The sequence below is a fragment of the Limulus polyphemus genome, unplaced genomic scaffold (assembly GCF_000517525.1).
Source record: "Limulus polyphemus unplaced genomic scaffold, Limulus_polyphemus-2.1.2 Scaffold315, whole genome shotgun sequence".
NCBI lineage: Eukaryota > Metazoa > Arthropoda > Merostomata > Xiphosura > Limulidae > Limulus > Limulus polyphemus.
In genome coordinates this window covers 328,626-337,796 of record NW_013665925.1, presented here as the reverse complement: position 1 = coordinate 337,796, position 9,171 = coordinate 328,626, and positions in this window count along the sequence as shown.

The following is a 9,171-nucleotide window of genomic DNA, read 5'->3' as shown; positions in this document are numbered from 1 at the left end:
AAATTTAAGTGACATATCTACCAGGCCCGGAATGGCCAGGTGGTTAAGGCACTCGACTCGCAATTTGAGAGTCGCGGATTCGAATCCCTGTCACACCAAACATGCTCGCCCTTTCAGCCGTGGGGGCGTTATAATGTGACGGTCAATCCCACTATTCGTTGGTAAAAGAGTAGCCCAAGAGTTGGCGGTGGGTGGTGATGACTAGCTGCCTTCCCTCTAGTCTTACACTACTAAATTAGGGACGGCTAGCGTAGATAGCCCTCGTGTAGCTTTGCGCGAAATTAAAAACAAAAAAAAAACATATCTACCACCACGGCATAATTCATGAATCTTCTTCATTGTATAAAAGTACGTTTTCATCATATTACAGTGCGATATAAAAATTATCTCATTTATATTTATTTGTTTAAATAGAAGTTTTAGTTTTTAAAGTATATCGTAGTTTAAAAGACATGTTTACATTTCTTTGTCGAAATGGCACAAAATACATAAAAAAAAAGTTGTCAGAGCAAAGAAATGTCACTATCTAACTATAATGTTAATAGACTGCTAAAATAATAAATAAAAATGTATTTAATGAGTTATAGAATATATCTTAAACATATACGAGATATCTCTTTTTGATATTTGAAATCCAAAATGCTCGTAATTTGAGACCCATTTATTCCTGAAAATGAGAAAACAACTTATAGTAAACAATCACGTATATAATACCTTTGGTTTGTATTAGTATTGAATTTTTTAAACACATATGCAAGTTTTTGTACATTCGGTGCACGTTTATTTACACTCAGTTTTAAACCAATCGTATGGTAAACCATGCTTTGTTTTTTTCTGACATTCACGCAGAGCTACTCAAGGGCTATTTGCGCTAACTGTTCCTAATTTCGAAATGACAGATTACAGGAATGGCAACAAGTCAACAGCATCCACCGGCAACTCTTGGGTTTCTATTGTATGATTAAATAATGTATTTGCCGGACAGCTTTATAACACACCCATTTTTTGATTACGGAATCAAACTTTGTCATCAATTGTACTTTATCTAAAGATTTCCATTTCCGGGTGGATTTAACTCTCTTCAACAGTTCCAAAGAAAGGTCCATCTCTCTCTCTCTCTGCCAAATACATTAATTAATATTACAGATATCTTATCAAATAAGTCTGTTAAATTTATGTTTCTGTTCAATTTCGAATTAAGTTTGAGTTGTACTAACTACTGTGGAATTCGTTTTCAACCGGAAATCTCGATCCTTCCATTTAATAAGGTAGTCCATATGTACATTTCTCGTGAGATTTTTGTAATGTATTTTCTGTAACGAAAACCTTCTTCATCAGGTGTTTTAAACAATACACCAACCATGGACGTGCATCTTTTTCACATATTTCACCTTACGAAAATAAAATCTCGAAATTGTCTTCCGAGACTGAAAAAAAAAAGCCTTTAACTTGTACTTTAACTAAAATGAATTTTGTTTGGTTAACTGGCCATGAACCAAAATTGAGAATGTCGAATTCTGATATCTTATTATTATCTTCTTTAATTGTTTCTTCAAAATTCGGAAATTCCTCTTTAATTTTTTCCATGTCTTTAACCCTGTATTATTTGTTGCTTCTGCGCGTGCACCAATAACGAAAAAAAATTATCAAGTAAATATTTTTACAGTTTTTGGACTTCTTCTGATTGCACTCTCTCTTGGTAAACAAATATTATTTTTAAATATTTAGTTCGAAGACGACGGTTTCTTAGTGCCCGTTTCAACAGTCCGTTTGCTCAGAAATCCTTAGGCTCTGTATCCATCGACTTGAGATTTTTGTATCTTACAAGTTGGACAGAGAAATAAAACCAAGGCGAAGAACACACTATGACGTGTCACAACACAGTAAGACAATCCCCATGTTTCTTCGTTATGTTTTTTATGATATTAATTTTTACCGTATATGTCTGGTTATCCCAAATCAATTTTATATAACATGTAATAAATAACAGTGGCTGAAACTTCTCCAAAACCTGATACTCAGATGACAATGTCTTGTCGAGCTTGAAACAATCTACCTACAGCTCCACTGTCAGAAATACTACTAGGTATAACACGGCAGACATAAACACTGGTTAATCGTGGGTATTCAGGGATATCCAAGCCCTGTTACCAATTGGATTGCTGCTTTTGCAGCAGTGAAGTCCCAACAGACGGCGCTCTGAAGAATAGAGATGGAAATTTTTACTTCAATAGTAGGCGTATCTTAATATGTGCCTCTAAAGACATACATTTTTGGAAAACATTAATGCCGCTAGAACTCTGTTTGGTCTCGAAGTATGTTAGATGCTATGAATAAGACAACAGTTTTTTCAGTACCCACGTCATTCATTATAATAGAGATAAGTTTGAGGTGAACGGAGAAGCACAACTTTATCTGGCTATTTGTGTTGTTTCTGATATTTGTTCGAGTATTAGTACCTTAATAATGGATCGGATCTCCGTTTGGAAAGGACGCGAACAGGGCATCGATTTACTAAGATAAGGTTTCTATCTTCGTTTTATTTGCCTAATTGTTTTGAAATCATCGCTGGAATCCAAGCCATATTTTTAGCGTGATAACCCCTCAATCTTATCGCCGAGTCATATGCTATTGTACTACGCTTTTTCTTAAAATGTTAATCTATCAGTATCTATATATATATATATATTTATGAGTTTAAAGACGAAACGTTAATCTGAACCGTAGCATCTGACCTGAAGTCTCTTTCTTCAAATTTAATATATTTTAACGTGAATGAACAATTGTTTAAAAAATTTATTATAAAGTCTTCATCAATAAAATTATGAAGAAAAGGCATCAAAAATATGTAAATCCACCATCAATACAAACTGTTTTTTAATGTAAATAAACGTGAATGGGTTAGATACGGTTGTTATTCTTCACACATACATTCATTTATTTTAAACAGAGTTCAGTTAACTATCCAATTTACACAAGAAAAACTCTTGGAATGTAGGAATACACTTTCAAAATGACTGTAGGAACAAATATTTCTGAAATTGTATACATCTCTTTTGTTAAACTTGACATTTATAAATGTATCATTAGAAGATTTTATCTTAAGCTTACTTGACATTGAGAAAGGTATGCCAGTTTGGCGCCAGTAGGACCTATTTATTCTATAGCAGTTTCGTTTTTGTTTTGTTTTTTCTTTTTCTTTTTAAGTACATCTGGCCAAACTTAAAATAAAATTAGTTTATAAAACTACTACCAGGTGGACAAAAACTATATTTTCCTAAGTAAATCTGATTTATGTACTTAGCATACACCTCACACATACACACACAAAATAAATAAACAAAAGTAAAATAAATCTATCATCAGCACATAAATTTTAGCATATTGAATCTTATGATATGTTTTTGATAAAATTACAAAACTAAAACTTTAATTTATTCGTCTTCATGTTTTGATTATGTTCTTGCTTTACGAATACCAACCGCCGTTATTATTATTAATATTCAGATAAACATTTCATGTTATTAATACTTAACCCTGTTGTTTTTTTAGTGTTTTCTTCTGGAATGGTTTAGGTTGTTTGTTCTGTTTTTGTTTTCAAAAGTAATTACATTTCTGAACACTCCAAATCAAAACAAACTGACATGAAATTTTTTACTGTTGCAACTTTTTCAATATTGTTGTCTCTGACGCTTTCAGAAAATAACTCACAACACATTTTCCTTATTCTTCATACGAAAAACTAATAATGTTGTACTTGACACACTTTTTATCAAATATGTCATGCAAATGTCATTAATTCAATTTAATATAGTTAAGACGTATTAGTCTGCTATATCATCATTAGACGGATCAAATGATATGTCCACTTCCATTCCTATCTTGTTTGGTTCCTTTTCCAAGTTCAGTAGCCAGTTCTACGTAGCTTTTATATTTAGCGATAAGTTTTTTCCCTAATACTTTTTTGTTTACTTTCTTTATAAGATGGCGTACGTGGGTTACTAGGTTATAGAGTGTATTCTAAAGCTTTATAAATTTGCATAGAATGATAATAAAATAGGTAGTCAAGGATCGTGAAAGCTGTTTTGCTCTATCAGATGATATAAAATCATAGTTACTGCTAGAACTAGGTAGGCGATAGGCCTGTTGAGGGAAGATGATGATGAACGAAAAGATGAAATCTCTTTTTTGGCTATTCGCCTGTTCTCGACTTTGTGACACTCTAGGTACCTGAAAAGCGGCGTATACACCGGAGATAGAGCAAGTATGCCAGGTAGCTTTTCATGTCTAGTTTCTAAAGACCTGTATGTGTATTGATTTTTTTTTTACTTCTTCACTTCATACATAATATAAGGGCTGGCTCCCTAAAGACACTGATTGTATAGTGTACAAAGCATTGAGTTTTCTTCATGTTACAGTCATCTAATGTCCATCTATTATTGGCTGGTAATTCCTAGCGCACTTTCCGCTACCAGAAACGAGAGAAAAGTTAATAAGACTCGTCTCGACAAGAAGTGTTAATAAACAGACAGCTGGGAGAAAATATGCTCAATAGGCGAGAACATTGTGAAAACCTAATAAATTTAAATTATTCACAAGATATACCTCGGAAAGTGACGAATTTAATAAACAGCCTTGAGCTTGCTGAGGTAAAAATAATTAGATTTGAAATTATTCATCGCAAACACGCAGCAATCTAGGACTTTAAAACAGAGAGGATAGGAATGTAAAATATTATAAGATGCTTTAAGGAGCACCAAAGAGTACGATAACCTTTAGGATATGGAACACGTTCTACAAAATATGATAAAAGTAGTGAGTGAAATGATTCAGAATGTATCAAGAACGTGAATCAACAAAATCGCTTTAGAATAAACAAATATTGAAATGATTAGATATTCACTTTAATAAAGATGACCAATCTGAAATTATAACAATGAATTATTAAGTGAAGTCGCTGCGTTTTATTTTAAGTCGCATCTTCAGTCGCGCTTTTTATTCACGTGTTTCCTATAGAAACATAACAGGAAGTGTTTGTTTTTTTGTTTTTTGAATTTACGCACAAAGCTACACGATGGGCTATCTGTGCTCTGCCCACCACGGGTATCGAAACCCGGTTTCTAGCGTTGTAAGTCCGCAGACATCCGCTGTGCCACTGGGGGGAAACAGGAAGTGAATATAGAAGCAGAATAGTTGAAAGCAAGGGCGCCCGCAGAATAAAAAAATTAGAGGGGGTCAAGTAACTCAAGTTTGAAAAAATTATGAAATCGAAATACAAATACCTTATGATTTTACAATAACATAGAATAATAATTTTACATATCTAGTTTTTTTTCTCTTTAAAAATACAGGGGGGGGGTCAAGTGATCCCCTTGCCCCTTCCTGCGGGCGCCCATGGTTGAAAGGTTTACAAGGAGATATATAATAGTTAGAGATATACATCAACTACAGCAGTTTGGTATAGAAGAAAGTCATTAAACTCTTCCGATTCTTATCATGTAAGGTCGTGTTTTTGGTACGTAGGATATCATATCAAAAAATAACAAAATGAGCAGGATATGATATCAGAAATAGTTTCGTAGGCAAGATATGATATCAGAAATAGTCTAATAGACATGGTATTATATAAGAAATAATATCAGCAGGATATGGTGTCAAAATATGGTAGGCAAGACATAGTATAAAAATAAGATCAGCTTGACATTGTATCAAAATAGGTGGGATATGATCTAAGAATTAAGATCAACAACAAAAGTTGTCAAAATATTCTGATAGACAGGACGTACTGTAAGAAATGAGATCAGCAAGATATTGTGTCGAACTAGCCTAGTAGGCAGGGCACAGTGTAAAAAATAAAATCAGCAAATATTGCATCAAAATAGTCTGGTAGGCAGGATATAATGTCAAAAATAATAAGATGAGTTTGGTATTATGAGCAGGATAATATGCCAAAATAATAGGTTAAACAGTATATGATGTCAAATTAGTTTTGTGGACAAGATATTTCGTCAGAATAGACTGACGGAGGGGAAAGATGTCTATGATAATGTGTCAAAATACTAATTGTGCAAACAATGGTGTCGAAAATAATGTGTTGGGCCGGAGAAGAAGGCGATGTTACATTTATCTAACGAACAAGATATGATGCTCATAATAATGAGCTAAGTGGACCATAGTGTCAAAAGTAGGACAAAGAATAAAAACAAAACAGCATTTTTGAAAATTATTTTGTGTCAGAACATTATGGTTATTAGTACACGGTGTCGAAATGATAATAAGTTGACGATAATGTGGTCTCAAAATAGTGGGTAAGCAGGATGTGATGTGAAAATAATCTGGTGGACAGGACATGGTGCAAAATTGGAGAGGATAGCAGGACATGGTTGAAATATCACAGCGACAACAACAGCAAGAAAATGTGATAGTACAGTTGTGAGTAACTTGAGAATATGAGCAAGAAAACTGATTGAGCTGGTTCAAAACAGGGCTTAATGGAGACGAATTACAAAGGGACGAAGACGCGGCTCTGGTTAGTGGAAGCACTGAATTGACTGACCCCTGAAAGCTCTAGCGAGACGGTGCTTAACCACCTGTGACCGACTAATATAGTCTATCCATAGCCAAGTGAAAGTTTACAGGTTTGCGTGTTGACTTGCTTTATTTCTCAAGAAATCCTCTCAGTAATAAAAATTGTCTATGTTTATATAACTCATTTATCTTTACACTTATAAGACACTATAAAACTTGGTTGCTTTGGTACTTGACATAGATTTGAATACTACGTCTTGCTCCGCAGATGAAGTTTCAAAATGTCAACGAATTATAACTGGAGCTCCTAAGACAAGCACCAGAACCTGTTCCTGCGCTCTAAGCTTGTCCTCTTGAATTACAGACAGAAATCTAAAAACCATTATTATCTTAATGTTATCTTTTATAAAGGATGAAAATAGTGTAGTATAATAAACTTAATAAAAAAAAAGAAACGTAAAGATAATTTTGTTCTTCGCACCTTCCAGTATCAGCTTGATTAATATACTTAACATTAAGCAACTTTTTGGAGTAATAATTAATATATTTAGTTACTATGTTAAACTTTCGAAATATTCGGTCTAACTAATTGATTGTTATAATAAAACCACGAATTTGACTAATTTCTTTGCCAACTTTCAAAGCACATAGAACACCTATTAATTCAGTGGAAAAAAAAACGTAATAAAGATTGTAGAGTTTAAAACGGAACTAAGAACTTTAGAATAAATTCGGGAAATATCATTAAAGGTCAATGACAGTGTAATTGTGTCGAATCTTAGGTTTTTGTCAAAGCAATCAAACAATGCTTTTGCAGTCGGTAAATGTTCAAAGCAATATCATATATTACAAGAAGCGTATAGCAATAATAACGACGTCTCTCTTAATCCAGAGGAACATTAATAATACATAAACTTATAGATATATCTCCCCCCCAAAAAAAAGTTTAGTCTTTCAGTGAAATAATGAACAAAACAACTGCTTAGTCCCTTTATGAACACCGTAGTTTTGTAAATTTATCCCTTAATGACAAGATGGGACCAGGCGTGGCTGTACCGAATTTGAGGGTTCGTGGTTCGCGTTCCGTTGCCGCAAAAACCCGCTCCAGCCTTTAGGGCCGTGGATGCGTTATACGAGTGACGGTCAAATCCCACTATTCGATCAAGCAAGAGTTATCCAAGACCTGGTGATTAGTGATGTTGATCAGTTGCCTTTCTTCGAGTCTATCTACCTCAAAATTAGGGACGGTTATGCGCAGAATTTCGCGAAAATTTTAAATTAAATACAGTAGCAAGATCGATGCAGTATACAACTTCATTACCATAGCAGAGGGGAAGACAAATCGTGTATTTTATTTAATTAAACTCTAGAGTTATGATAAAGCTCTTTGTGCTCAGCTGAGTAGATTTTATTACTCTTAACTTTGTTTAACGTAAACTAGAATTTATTATGAAACATTTCTATAAACGTAAATAAAAATCACGACCTATATATCCAGAATGTAACTTTATTAGCTCAATATTTCACTACGACGAAGCGGTAATAGCGAAATATTGAGCTAATAAAGTTATATTCTGGAGATGTAGGTCGTGATTCTATTTACGTTTATAGAAATGAGTAGATTTTAATTACATAAAATATCTTTCTCGCCATAACTTCTATAAGAAGACAAAAAAAATGAGACTTTGCTCTTTGCTGTTATTCCATAATCACTGCTTTCTGTAAATTTGTACAGCTTTAAAAAAACAATGCTTTTTTTGACTGAATTCGTTGTTATGAAAATGTATTTGTTTACTGTTTCGTCACCGAAAAGTGAATTCCTTGTCGATCACATCTGCAACATAATATAAAAAGTTTTAATTTTCAATAGCATTTAAGAGGAAGACAGTATGGTACAAAAATGGAACGAGACAAACTGGCATGTGTTTATAACTAAGTCTATGCTGTAATGATTGGAAATCCGTTTTTTGTTAATTTTTAGAAATGAATGCTTAGGTAAAGAAAGCATAATAGTTTAAACGAATGTCTTTCAATAAATTCGAAAGCATAAATCTGGATGAGTTTATGGAACCACTACTACTTTACCCACATATTTTAACATAAATTGATTTAACAATAAATTTAACAACCTTTATTTGCATACAGTTAAAATAACTTTCTTTTGATTTATTTCTAAAGTGCTTGCATACATTTTGTCCTCCGGTGGAACAGCAGTAAGCCTTCAGATTTATAACACCAGAATTAGTGGTTCAGTTCCCTTCAGTGGACACAACAGATAGTCAGATGTGGCTTTGCTATAACAAAACACACACACGCACAACTTTCTTTCTGAGAAAAAATTGAACGTCACTCTAACACTTATATGTGCGTTCAGTTTAAATATTTATGTTTATTCCTTCGTTTACAAAACACAAATATGTGTATACAGTGACAAAAGTCTCATTACTCAGTATAATTCTCGTATCACCAGTCAAAAACTTCCATTTCGATTCACTTTTACACCTCGTAACACTAACCAGGTCAATGGCAGATGGTGAAAATACAGAGAAAGGTTAGATAGGTTATAAGGTGGAAAAGTACTGTTGTCTATCTGCTTGTTTGTTAATTTTCGGTATAAATTCTTTCCGAGGAACTTCAGCGATA